Raw genomic sequence first — 13618 nt, forward strand, 5'->3', positions numbered from 1 at the left:
CCTTCCATCCATTCATGAAGGTGGAGGCAGTGTGTGTGTGTGTGGGGGGGGGCATACAACATGCTTTTTCAAAGGAAGGAAAGTCATTTCACAAATTCAACCAGCAAAAGGTGTGTGTGTGTGTGTGTGTGTGTGTGTGTGTGTGTGTGTGTGAATTTCCAGAGATCTTTATTACAACTACTGATGCACACTTGGTGAAAAAAATCTGACTTTAGGTATATTTCTGTTTTATTGGTTTGGGGAAGAGATAAGGTAGGAATATACTGGGAGAGGGAGGTCTCAGATGACCAGGCCCCTGCCAGCTCCTGAATCTATCAGTTCCAAGAAATTCTGGAGACCCCAGTGGATAGAGGGGATGACAGGGAGGGAATTGGGGTGGAGTCTGGGGTGGGGCAAAGGGCTTGGCCTTCTTCTAAGCCTGTACTCACCAATTCTTAAAAGCTGATGAAAGTTGTGGACCCCAAATCTAGAAAAATGTAGACAGCATACAGACACAATTCCATCTACAATATTGGAGGGATTTGAGCTCCTGGGAGGTTCCTGCAATCCCAGGCCTTAATTCTGGCTGTGTAAGTAGGGTATCTGGACACCTAAGACCTTCTTCCTTTTGACCCCAGGCAGATACACCCCTGTCTGAATATTCTAGTTAGTTCTGCTTCTGCCTGATTTCAGATAACCCACAAGTACTTGCCAATCCCAGGAGCTTCCTGGATGTTCCTTCAGCTTTCAGATCTGCAGGAAGAGGAGCACCTGATGTCCAACCACCAAAGGAGACCTAAGCTAGCAAGGCAGTGAGCCAGGACAGAAGGTGAAGGGACTCTTCTAAATCTGCCAAATAACTCTGCCCTGCTCATCCTGTCTGCCTGTAGGTATGCCGGACCAGGTATCCTGCCTGGTGCCCTAAAAAAAATCTCCCTCTGCCACTGTGAACCCGATGCATTTTCATTTGTCCTCAGAAGGTTTGAATCCTTCTCTGGGTTTTCCTGGTTAGGTCCCACCAGCTCTCCTTGAGCTATCCATCCCTTGTCCCCAGGACCCCTGCAGTATGGTACCTTGGGTCCAGTCACAGCAGGTGTGGGGCTGGGAGTGGGGGTGGGGCAAAGAGGGAGGGAGGGGTGCGGTGGGTGGGTGGGGGGCAGGATTTGGAGAGGGTGTGACTCGAGCCAGGGAGGAGGGGCTAAATACATTCACGAAGCCTGTTACAGCAGCTCTGTGCTGGAGCACAGCAGAGAGCGCCGAGAGCCGGAGGGGAGCGCATCGGTGAGTCAGGCAGCGCTGAGCCGAACCCCGACAGGGGTGCAGCGCGGTGCGGCGGGCCGGGTTGCTGGACTCCTTGGAATAGTGTGCATGGATCCCTGTCTGGCGAGATCTTTGTGGGTTGAAATGCAGCCCTGACCTGAAAGAAGTGTTCGGAGTAGATGTAGGGATGCGAGCTCATGGGCAAGCAAGGGAGACGAAGGGAGTGAGGGTCTCTCTGGTTGTAAGATTCCCTGTCCCAGGATGTTTAGAAGTCCCAAAGTCAACACTGGCGCCTGCAGAACCCAGCACTGCCTTGCAGGCTGGAAGGGGACAGCGCTCAAGAGAGCCTAGAGAGAGCTAGAGAGAGGGATGCGCGCTCGCAGAGCGCGCTGGGGTGGCGGAGCAGAAGCAGGCGCGGTGGAGGGTGAGTGCATAGCGCGCTGCCTGGGGAGTGCACAGAGTCCCGAGAGCGCCACGCTGCCCCTAGGAAAGAGGAACAGCCACCCAGGGGACGCTAGACTCGGTGCTTGTCGCAGGACTCAGAGTATAGATTGTGGGTGCCAGGGGTTGATTCAGGGAGCTTGGGTTCCAAGTGCCGAGGTCCCGAGCACTAGGGCCGGTGGTGGGGCCTGCTGGGCATCTCAAGGCTCATCCCCACTGCTTGGATCACCTAGTAAATTCAGCTGTCTGCTGCCAGGTGTGGCAGAGACTGATACCCCAGCATTGGGAAGGGCAGCGGGCGCTCTGGGGTTCAGGCAGAGAAGCTGCAGGGGAGGGAGAGAGAGGACTCGGGGTCAGGGTGTTGCAACTTGAAGCCAACCTAAACATGTGGCTTAGTTAGCTCCGTTTGATTACAACGCTCTTGCTTTCATAAAACTTTCTGAGATTCTTAAGGAAGGTGTTTTTGGCTTGACCTTTTTCGTCAGGTTTACTTCAGAGATTCAAGAAATGCCTGCTTGCTAGGCTGGTTTTTCCAAGTTATTCCAGGCTGGAAATTGTAGCAGTTTGAAAGATAATTTATGGGTGTTTCGTGCATTAAAGTGTATTACTGCAAAGTCTTTTGGGTGCTGTGGGTATTAAGGGAAACTCAGTGCACATTCCCAGCTGCAAACCAAAATACTGCTCTCCTGGGTGCCTCTGTCCCATCTGTCATGGGAGGCCAGTGGGAGCCCTGGAGAAAAGGTACTTGATGTATTGCCCTGTATCCATCCTTCCAGTATACTCTCTGCCTGTGCCAATCCACTTTCCCCATAGGCATAGCCAGCTGAACTGTGCAAGCTTAACTGGTGTGGAGGGCCATGGAAACTCCCCCCCCCATAACTTCTCCCCAGGGTCTCGAACTCCTGAAACTGTGTTATATTGGTTGACAAGGTCGTACAGTTTTGGCCCCTGCCACTCTTCTTGACTAGTGCTATGGTTCCTTACAAAGTGAAACTTTCCCTCTCCTCAGAGTCACAGGCCACATTAAGCCTGATGGGTTTCATCTGTTGAGTAAGGCATGTGTCAGCCTGGCCATCTGAATACTAATTCATCATAGACAATATTCCTAAAGGTTGACAGGGGACAAGCAGCTGGAGAGGCACATGGTCTTGGGGTTGAGACCAGCATGGCTGGTACTGACATACAGTAGACTTCAATGTCCCTTGAACTGGGTAGCTGAAGGAGGATGGAGCTAATGCCACATTCTTCTGTTCCTTCCCTCATCATTTTCCCCAATATTTTGGGCAGGTGGGAAAAAAGCAGAGAGAAGCCTCCAAGAGAAAATGTTAAGGGTACCACATATAGGAAGTCAGGGTCTCTGGGGCATGGGCCCAGAGCTATAGGAGCGATGTGGAGGGTTTGATAGCCAGTTAAAATCCATGTCACCTCTGGACAGCCACCCAAAAAAGCCCAGCTCATCTCAAAGTTATTTGTTTAGGACAGTCATGCTGATGTTGTTGGTTGTCAATTTTTTTAACTTTTAGCAAAGAATGGGCTTTCACTTTCTCCTCTCACCCACCTCACAGCCCCCATTTCCTGAGGTCAGTGAGAGGAGAGGATGAGGCTCCACTCTCCATTCTCCTCCAGGGAGAACTCTGTGCCCGGACCAGAAAGGGGCCCCAGCTGCCAACATCAGCATGGAGACTAGGGCAGGGCAGGGCAGGGCAGGGCTGGAGCCCCAGGGAAATTTCTCATCGTTACTGAGATTCAGCTGATGAGAAAATCATACACTTCTAAACAAGAGCTGAACATGACAGCTGCTCACTTGTGGAGCACAGGGTTTCTTAGCTGTGGTGGAAACCACAGAGAATACAGCTACTGCCCTTCTTTGCTAGGAATGTAACCGAGCTGTGCCCACACACCACACAGCACTAACAGACCCAGCCAAAGACCTGGCCATTTGCCTCCTCCTAATAAGAACTTCCAGGCACCTCCGGATCTGGAGCAGGCTGTCCACAGTCAGGAAGTAGAAGGTTTGCTGAGAGTATGCACAAAGTCTCCAGTTATCCAAGAAGACAAGGACCTGTGTTTCCAGAAAGTGTCTCTTCTTTCTTTGACTGTCACTTTTGATCTTACACACCAAGTCTAAGATTAACTATGAGGGAATTAGTGTTGTGTCATAGTGATGTCAGCCAGATAAATAAGGAGGAAAGAATGACCCTTGCTAACCGTTTCCTGGGATGTTTGCCTCTTGACAGTGGGGATATAGTTATGATTTCTGATCCCAAATAGACAGACTAAGATGACTCTGAGACCACTATACAAAATAGAGACAGTGAGGTTTTGGGATCACTTCCAACGGGGTGGAGATATTCCTGTCTGAGTTAAAGGGAATAGACCTTCAGTCACACAGTTTAGACAGAACTGGAGAAATGAGACTCAACCACAGAGGACAGGTGCTTGGGGCTATCATGTTTTCTTTGCTGTTCTGTGGACAATAGAATGTTTTTTGAGGAATTTCTGTAGAGTGTTGACCTCTGACTGTGATATAGGGAGAATCAAATGTAAAGGTTATATGGTCTCTTGATTAACCTTGAGTAATCTTCCAATGGAGGTTTTCAGTTGTAAGATGGAAAGGCAGCAGACTGTGACTGTGAGCAAGTCATTAACCTCGTGAAATCTGACTAGTGTATCGCATGATGTCATTTGTCAATGGAGCCATTGACACATCTGGGCAATTCTTGGTTTGACACATCTGGGCAATTCTTGGTTAAGTGTGACCACTCTACACATGCAGGAAGTCCAGAGTCCCTGCCTTACCTACTAAACGTCAGAAGTCATGATGGCAGCTAAGTATGCCTCCATGTGCAAAGGGTGCTTCCAGTTAAGACTTCCCTTGGGAAGGGGATAAAGGTCATGCTTCCAGGCCTTTCTGTTGAGGCATCTATGATGCAGTCAGAGAAGTGGGACTTTAGAAGCCCTAGTCAGTCTCTTTCTCCTGAGGGACCTCAGTGTTATGATCCTTCCAGGTGCCACCCTCTGCCTACAGTGACTGGGATTTCACTGCAAATGGAGAAGAACAACAGGAAGAATGGGGGAAAGATACTGGGTATCAAGACAGGACACCTTCCTCCTCACCCATATGCTGTTGAAAGCACAGACAGACTGCCTGCTCAGGGAGATCCCAGCACTGAAGGAAATCTTTCCCTTCTTTGTCAGAGGGACTATGCTTCCACAGTAGGAGGTGTCTTCCATAAAGCAGGAAGGCTTGTCCCCCTTACTCCTGACACTGACAGCACTTAATATAACACAAGAACATGTTGATAGCGAATGAATACACTGAGCCAAACTGTGAGGATAAATGAGATGCAATGATGCTGCATGGGAGGGATGCTGCTTCAGGCGCTTGTAGCATTCTCAAATAGAACAGCTCACGTTCTCCTCACCTCTGTCCCAAGATTTCACTTGGGGAAAAAAATTGAACCTCTTGTTTATTTATAGTTCAAATGGATAAAAAGAATATTTTTGGAGAATGTATTGGAACACACATTTTCTACTTACCCCAAACTCAGTAGAACTAGAAGAGAAAACTAAAGTGGAGGAGCTTAGATTTCAGGGCCAATTCTTAATGAGAACAAAAGAGGAGGAGGACTGGGAGATTAGTGGTCCAGTTGATAAGGTGCTTACTGTGCCAGCATGAGAACCAAAGTCCCATACTCCAGTCCATCTCAAAAGCCAGGTATGGTGACATGACCCTGGAATTCTAGCACCAGGAAGGCAAAAACAAGTGAATCCTTGGAACTTGCTCGTGGGTTTAGTCTAGCCAAATAGGTGACCTCTAGGTTCAGTGAGACACCCTGCTTCAAAACATAAGGTAAACAGGGAAGAGGAAAACACCTGATATTACACATGTACACACACACACACACACACACAGAGAGAGAGAGAGAGAGAGAGAGAGAGAGAGAGACAGAGAGAGACAGAGAGAGAGAGAGAGGTGGGTAGTGGGGTATGGAGAATTTAAAGGATGACAAATGAGGCTAAGCTGATGACAAAATCTGCCAGGTAGGGCCACCTACAATACTTTCTGAATTGCCCAAGAGTTTGGCAAACCTTTTGCACGTGCAGCAAGTCTTTTTATTGGTAGGGGTGTGAGTCAGACTCAGACAGTCAGGACTTCCGTGAAAAGCTAGCAGCCTGAGAAGCTTTGGCACAGCCTGGGTGCCTTTTGCAGGTAGAATCCCGATGAGTGGCTGAATCTGGCTATGGAGTTGACTGGAATGCACAGCCCAAGTTTGGCCCAGAAGCTATCCCATGCTGAGCAGTTACAACCCACTGCTACTGGAATAGTTTCCCGGTAACCACAAGGTATTTGCTATCTTGGAGGATATTATAGAAGCACATACTCTCTGCTCACCTCTAAGTCATTGGAATGGGAGAGAACATTAATGCATGGCCAAGGCTGATTTTTCCTGTTTCTTTTGGCTGTTCCTCCAGTAGTGAGGGTTGGTGCTCTACATGCTGTTCCTAAGAAAGCTCAGAGACAATCGTCCCTCCTGGTGGAGGCAAGAACTCAGCTTGCCCATGTTAGAGAAGGAGAGAGTGTCACATTAGTCCTGTGGCTCACAGCCAGCTCCATAGTTTAAGCATCGTTATTCATGACGTGACCTGCAACTCTTCTCTGCTCAGTCTGGTGAAATAATACCCCATGTTTGGATCAGAGGAGACCTCATTCAGAGGTCAGCAGATGGAGGTACTGCCTCATCATTGTGAATAACCATGTGTTGAATCCTCCACGGAGAGTGGGAGATGCCAAGAGGGACAGGTTTCTTCTGTACTATGATCATGAGTTTAACAAAAAATATAAATAATTACACACACACACACACATCCACTTAAAAAAGAAAGACAGCATACTGGTTTTTTATTGCCTGAAAGATACTCAGCTGATTAATCAGAGAAGGAGGCAGCACTCTGTGGAGAGCAGAGGCCCAAAGGACCAGTTTCCTCCCCTGTGGACAAAGTCCACATTGCTGTGGTCTGGCTGCTGTACCCTGCTGGGATGGTGTAGCTGGAACACCAAAGAGCCTGGCGCAGTAGGAGCCCCCCTCCCTAAGCTCTTTCTCCACATGGAGGGTAAAGAGGGTTTGGACTCTTGGGAGACAGACCTCCCTTTGCGGTGCCGTCATTCGGGTAGGATGGGCAGTACCTCCTCTGAGCTTCATGTGTCTCTGTGGCTATTACACTCTGCTGTGTTGGGGGCAAGAGATCTTTTGATGGCCTTGAAGTCTTCTCTAGGAATTTACTCATTTGTGTCTTTGGATTCGAAGGGAACTTGCGTAATTAACATTCTCACTTTGATGGAATTTCAACCAAGCATTTTATCTTCTGAATTCTGTCTTCCTCATCATATCTGGGCAAAATGAGGCCGGTGGGCATTCGTTTGGAATTTTCTTTTGGAGCCAAACTTCTCAGACTTTGCTGTCAGAAAATGTTAGACCGTTCTCTTGAAATAATGCTTTTCTTGAGAATCTCCATGTTTTCTGGCAGTTTTAGAGGTGCTTTGTTTCCCCTCACTGTATAACAACTCCTCTGCATGTTTAAGATCCTAAGTATTTTGTCAAGGGGAAAAAGGGTATGGCAGCTGAGCACGTGCTGCGCTCCCAGATGTAGGCCAGGATAGGCAGCTGCAGCCTCCACAGTCACCATTTGATTTTATTCTCTCAGCTGGTCTTTTTGTTAATATGCTCCTCACAGCAGGGTACTGTGGAGGATGTGTGACAAACACATAATTCCGTAATAAGGATCAAGAGAAAACTCTCTCCTGAGGCTCGCTAGGAACCACAGAAAGTTAAAAGCAACACGCCCCACTGTGAGGGGACAGGGCACCTACTATTTTGCAGGAGTGCACATCCAGTGGAGCCAAAATTTACAAGTGTTTGGATAATCAAAATTTTGAGTTTGAATGTATCATTTTCTCTTTGTCAAAATGTCCCCTGTAAACCTGCTGTATTCATTACCTTTCTGTCTGCAAGACAACTTACAGAAGAGTTTATTTGGCTTATGCTTCTAGGGGAATAGGAGTTCATCCATCATGATAGTGGCAGCAGGCATAACAGCAGCAGCAGAGAGCACACATCTCCAACAGCAAGCAGGAAGCAGAGAGAGTGATCTGGGATTGGCTTGTGGCTCTTAAACCTCAAAGCCCATTGCCAGTGACATAGTTCTTCCAGAAAGACCGTATCTTCTAAACTGACCCAAACAGCACCACCAACTGGAGACCAAGTAAACAAACATCTGTGCCTATGGGGGACATCCTCATTCAAGCCACCACACTGGGCCTGGTGACATACGCCTGTGGTTTCAGCTATTTGGGAGGCTAAGATACTAGAACTAAAGGCCCAAGGCCTGGCTGGGCTACAGAGTGAACTCAAGCACAGCCTGAGCAACTCAGTGAGACCTTAACTCAAAATGACACGTAAAGAGGGGTTAGAGGTCAGAGGTAGGCCTTAGGTTCAGTGTCCAGTCCTAGAGGGTAAAATAAGTCCTGGTGGCTCAAACAAAATCTGTGAGAAGGCTCTTTTATCTTCTGATAAAGTACAAATTGTGGGATCCCAACTCCAAAAGGGAACAGATGTGAAGCGCCAGGGACTACCGGAAGGCTCTGGAGGGCCTGTGGGGTTTTATGGAAGTCCAGGATCAAAACCCACCAGAATGGGGTTTGTATTGTTCCAACTTCTCTGAGTTCTATGACCACATCGCATAACCTCAGTGAGCCTCAGCTCCCTCATCTGTGAGAAGCAATCAGAGTACTAGCCACAGAGCCCAGGCACCAGCTATCAGCAACAAAGCTTTGACATCAGCACTTTGCTGCTAATGCTTTGTGTTGGGACAACTGTTAGAACCTGAGAGTGGTGTGAAGACAGGACTGGCTTGACTCAGAAGGGTCCCTCTCAGCATCCAGCATCCAGCCAGCTGTTCTCCCAGGACCCAGGCTGTCCTGCCTCCTCTGCCCCTGAAAGCACAAGAAGTATTGTCTCTCTTCTTCCCTGCTTCTCGCCAGGCCTGTGACTGCTTGCCCAATGCCCTCCATCAGAACCCCACCTCTTAAAAGCCATGGCAATATATATATATATATATATATAAAGTTCTGCCCAGGACTCTGTACAGACATGCACAGAAAATATTCAAGGAATTCTTAGGAATAAAAAAAAAAAAAAAGAAAAAAGATTCACGAATCTGGATTTTTGCGTGAGGACATCACAGGAACATGTTTTCTCAATTACTGCGCACATTTCTTAGAGTGAAGTCACCAGACCCCAGCTCATCCGGCTTGACTAGCATTCAGCCACACCTGACCTGGAGTTCACTTTCCATGACTTAATCTGATTCAGCCAACCCAGACACTGACCCTCAGCATCAGACAGAATCATCCCCAAATCCTGAGCCAGGGTGGGAGGAGCACACCCCTAAAAACAGCCCGATTTCAGATGCTGGGAATGGAAAGAGACTATTCTATTCTTGCTGTGGAAGAATAGAGTTCCTCAACCCTGGCATTTTCTTGTCTTTAGCTTTTATTGTTAAGTGGTGACCGCACGTGGCCTGATGGAGCAGATGAATTCTTTAGTTTCTGAAAGCAGAGGAAACAGTCTCTTTTGCAGAAAAGCACACATCAACTGCCTAAAATATCACCCACTGGAGCCTGTGATCAGCAATTGTGTCCTCTGGATGGTTTTCTGGGCTGACGCCTTTCCAAGCAGTGGCTTTGTCAGATATTTCTAATTTCTGAGATATTTGATTAACGATGTCCCCTTGGCAGAGGGATGGTCAGAGTACACAATTAGCAATGTGCTTCGGTGGGACCCTGCCCATATCCACCCAGGCCAACAGAAGGCTGAGAAACAGTCCAGATCAACTAGTGGAAGGAGAGTGTTTTTCAAAATACAGGGTGAGACCCGTTCGTTGGCAGACAGGGAGATAAATTTAGAAGTACCATTCTTAATGTGAAGGGAGGTAAGGAGAGATGAGAGCAAGAGGAGAAGGAAGGAAAGGAAAAGAGAGAGGAAGGCAGGGGGAAGGATGGATAGGTAGATTTGGGTAAAAGATTTAAAAACTGATACACATTGGAAATAGCATCATTGCTATTTCAGTTCTATGTTCCTGTACATGTGGAAGTCTTCAGACTGGCTAATAATGGGAAGTGTTTTCTATTTAAACTATGACTATAGTTTGGAAAAAAGAAAACCATTGAAAACTGCAGGTATAGAAGACAGTGTTAGAATTGTAGGAAAGGGCAGGGCTCTGAAACACACAGTTTTGGGGTTAATTTGCATTCATTGTGTGGTCTTGGGTAACTTTGCTTTTTAACTGTTGGTGATCCTATAAGGTAGAATAATTGGCCCATCACAGAGATGCTGCATAGATTAGGACAAAAGTAAACCAAATACCTGGTGCTGTGTTTGTCCTTTGCAAGGCGGAGGCTTCTGTAGCTCAGCATTTACCTCTTCTTTTCCATTCATTATTTCCTTTGTCTCCTCTTCCTTTCCGCCTTCTCCTCCTGTCTCCTCCTATTCATCCTCCTCTATCCTTTGCTTTGTCTTCTGCTTTGTGACCACTCATCTTCATCAGAGCTGTTTTTATCCCTGAGCTTTGCATTTTCTCTACAAACCTAGCAAAGAAGCACGGAGGATAATCTCACCTCCCCCCAGCTACTCCATCTCACATGTGCACAGCCATCTGACTTGGACTCTGTTCCCCTAAATGTGACCATGACAGTGATCATACGAGAGACACCAGGCACCTGTCTCTGTCACTGGTAATGGACAGAGGGATGCTGTGGACTTTCCTAGTCCTGTCACTTTGGTTCTAGTGTAGGTGAAGTAACTTTGGATGGATGTTTTTGCCTCAATACATATATTTAAATGATAACAGGGCTGAAACACCATTGCAATGTTGCTAGTTGTCACATATCTAAAGAAATCCCTAATCAGGACAGAGGGCTGAAGATTTTTGTCATGACCTACTTGGAAGGTTTATGTTTCACTCCAAATAGAAGCAGATGGAAGGTCAATGTGGACACTGGAGGTGACATCTTCGGGTAAGAAAAACCCAACCTTGCCCTCAGCCCAACCAACAGTTGGTTCTTGACCTTAGCTGTTCAGGTTCCCAGGGGAAAGCACAGGAGAGAGCGACCCCTACTGTGATTGGACTCTTGAGCCAGGAAGGTGGCTGTCCCAATTTCCTTGAGAGCCTGGCAGATGTGGCCCTGAGGGCAGTTGGGTGGTGACAGGCTGCCTGGCTTTTTGTTTGTAGAAGCCTTGCTCTCCTCCTTTAGCTCCAGCTCTTTGTTCCCCTGGGGCTCATTCCTGCTCTTCTAGTAAAATGCTCTTCCTCTAGGCACTGTTTTCAGCTCCAAGATTCAAGGAGGATTATTTGTGACATCTCAAAGGCTGCATTCCTGTCCAGACCAGACACTGACTCTTTCCAAGCAGTTTGAGGCTGCAGGACAATAGGGCAGCCAGGCAGAAGGAAGCAGACCTGGTCCTTAGGGTAATTTTGATTTCCAACAGGGTACCCAACTCTTTTCTTACCACTCACACATCAGTCCCTGAAAAACTAATGGCACTATCAAAGACACATTTTAAATGAGAATCATAGAAAAAGAGAGACACTTGTCCCGTAGGACCCAGATTCACCCTCAGCAGGTGGATAATAGCAAGCCAAGCACCTGGGGATGGGAGTGGGCCAGGCCAGAAAGATGAATTTCAGCTCCTTGCTCCAGCACCAGGGTTTAGGATAAAGTAAATGACATCTGACTTCTTCTGTGCCACAAGGAGGGAAGAAAAAGTGGATTTCTGCCTTGTCTAAAACTTGCAATGACAAATGGAATTATCTGTTCCAGAAATGACATGCCACCGAGAATGAAACAAATTACCTTTTCTTTTTGATCTGGATTCAAGGGTGTTGTTTCTGAGCTGTCCACAGTGGAAGCGCGAACCCTTAGCAATCTTTCTGTTTCCCCTCTGAAGAGGCCGGACGCCAAAGCCCAACTCTGGATGTCATGCCCATGCGTCAGCATTCCTGGATCTTGAAAATGAAAGAAAAATATGTTAGGGGTGGGTTATTTTCTTTTTGTATGTGTCCTTGAGTTTTGAATTTTTCCAAAAAAAGAGCAAGATGTGTCAGGAAGCATGGATCCTATAACGAAGCAAATGTGTGTGAAAATGTTCTTTATAAAGTGTCTTTGTTAAAGGGAAAAAGTCATTGTAAGTCACCATGGTATGCAGAATGCTTACTTTCTGGCCATTCCAACTCTGATGATGATTTTCAATTGTAGATTTACATATGATGGTAGAATGTTGACCTGCATCATGGATGCTGGAGAAAAGTCAGCAAACCTGCCTGTAGCATTTTCTTTATGAGTTGGGAAAGACTTTGCATATGAAAGAAAATTTATGGTATAATATGAGTTTGGTATCAACATTTAAGAGATTGGAAGTTAGTGCTTACTCTTTTTTTTTTTTTTTTTATAAAAACCTTCTGTTCTTTTCACATACCATCTAAGTTGGGCAAATCACAGGGCTTCTCTAAGCCTGCTTCCTAATCGAAGGAATGAAGATAATATTTACCAGCAGTCCCTGGGCCTCACAATGGATATATGAAACTAAGCTATAGATGCAGAGGCCAGAAGAGAAGGCCTGGATGGGGCAAGTGGGACTCCAGCAGACGTCGTCGACTCTGCTCATCGTTGGGTGTCACTATCCCCAGATGAGCAACTGTTCTTCTCAACAGTAGAAACAGCACCTCCAGGAGCCTGAGAAGTAGTGGGGTGTTCTGGTAGTGGCTGGGTGGAGCCTTGGTAGTGAGCTAGGCATTAAGCAGGCCCTGGGAGCCAAAGTTCAAGGACCCTGAGGGAAAGGCCATAAGAAGGAACCAGGTTCTAGATCCAGGGGTGGGGCTTGAGAGATGATGATGGATACATTGCTGTAGCTGCCTGATTGTCACTGTCCCCACACATAGAGTAGGCTACTAGCACACATGACTCCTTCAGATAAGGGTCAAGAGAGGCTACTACTGTCAGTCATCTGTGACTGCAACAAAACAAAGATGAGTGTGAGGAATTCCCTAAGTACCTGGTGGCCTGGCTGAGGACATCTCAGCAGATGAGACCATGGTGCAAGGATGACCTGGAGACAGTCACTATTGTCCCTTATCCTTCATGGGTCTCCTCCTTTTCTGCCTTCTCTGGCTCTTCCTGAGTCCCTGGAGCTTGCTTCAGGGTCCTCTTTATTTTCCAGACCATTCTCTTCCAGGATGATGTCATCCTGCATATCATTAAACACGGCCTAAGATCCTGGATGTCTGTTTCTGCTCTGGACTTCTCCCCTGGGCCCTAGACTCTTCTGTTTTACAAGCATGGTCATTTGGCTAGCTAATGGACATCTCATATTTAGAATACTTGACCCCCCCAAGCCACTCCCCTAGTCTTATTTTATTCCCACAGAATAATCTAGAAATTGTTCTTAATTCTATTTTACTCCTCACTGTTCCTAACCAGTTAGCACATAAGTCTCACTGGATCACCCTCATGGTCTAGCCACTTCTTGTCACTGCAGCTGCCAATTTTGTCTGAGCCACCACTGTTGCTCACCCCTAGTATCCCCCCTCTGTTGCTCTCATTTTTACGTAGAAGCATCTAGCACAACCCCTTGTAGGTGGAAATCCTGCTGTGGTCTTTTTCAGTCTCCAATCACTTTCCATATGCATAGACTAAAATCCACATGCTTGGTGCACACCTGCAATCCCCAAACTTGGGAAGTCGAGGCAGGAGGGTCAGGAATTCAAGGTCATCTGTGGCTACATAGTTTGCAGCCACCTGGGGCTATATGACCTGGTTTCAAAGCCATGTCTTTGCCATGACCTTATGGCAGGAATCCTTCACTAGAAGTCATTTTCTTCC

The 13618-nt window shown here is 47.1% G+C and overlaps 1 protein-coding gene across 1 annotated transcript in view; it reads left to right on the forward strand.

Annotated features, from left to right (window-relative positions):
* Nucleotides 1-1182: 1182 nt before the first annotated feature.
* Ngf (nerve growth factor) overlaps nucleotides 1183-13618 on the forward strand; it is a 50949-nt gene continuing 38513 nt past the window's right edge. Inside the window, exon 1 of the mRNA XM_051199206.1 lies at nucleotides 1183-1260. The gene's annotated coding sequence lies outside the window, so the exon portion shown is untranslated. The remainder of the gene's footprint in view (nucleotides 1261-13618) is intronic.

The sequence above is a fragment of the Phodopus roborovskii genome, unplaced genomic scaffold (genome assembly GCF_943737965.1).
Source record: "Phodopus roborovskii unplaced genomic scaffold, PHOROB, whole genome shotgun sequence".
NCBI classification, from domain to species: domain Eukaryota; kingdom Metazoa; phylum Chordata; class Mammalia; order Rodentia; family Cricetidae; genus Phodopus; species Phodopus roborovskii.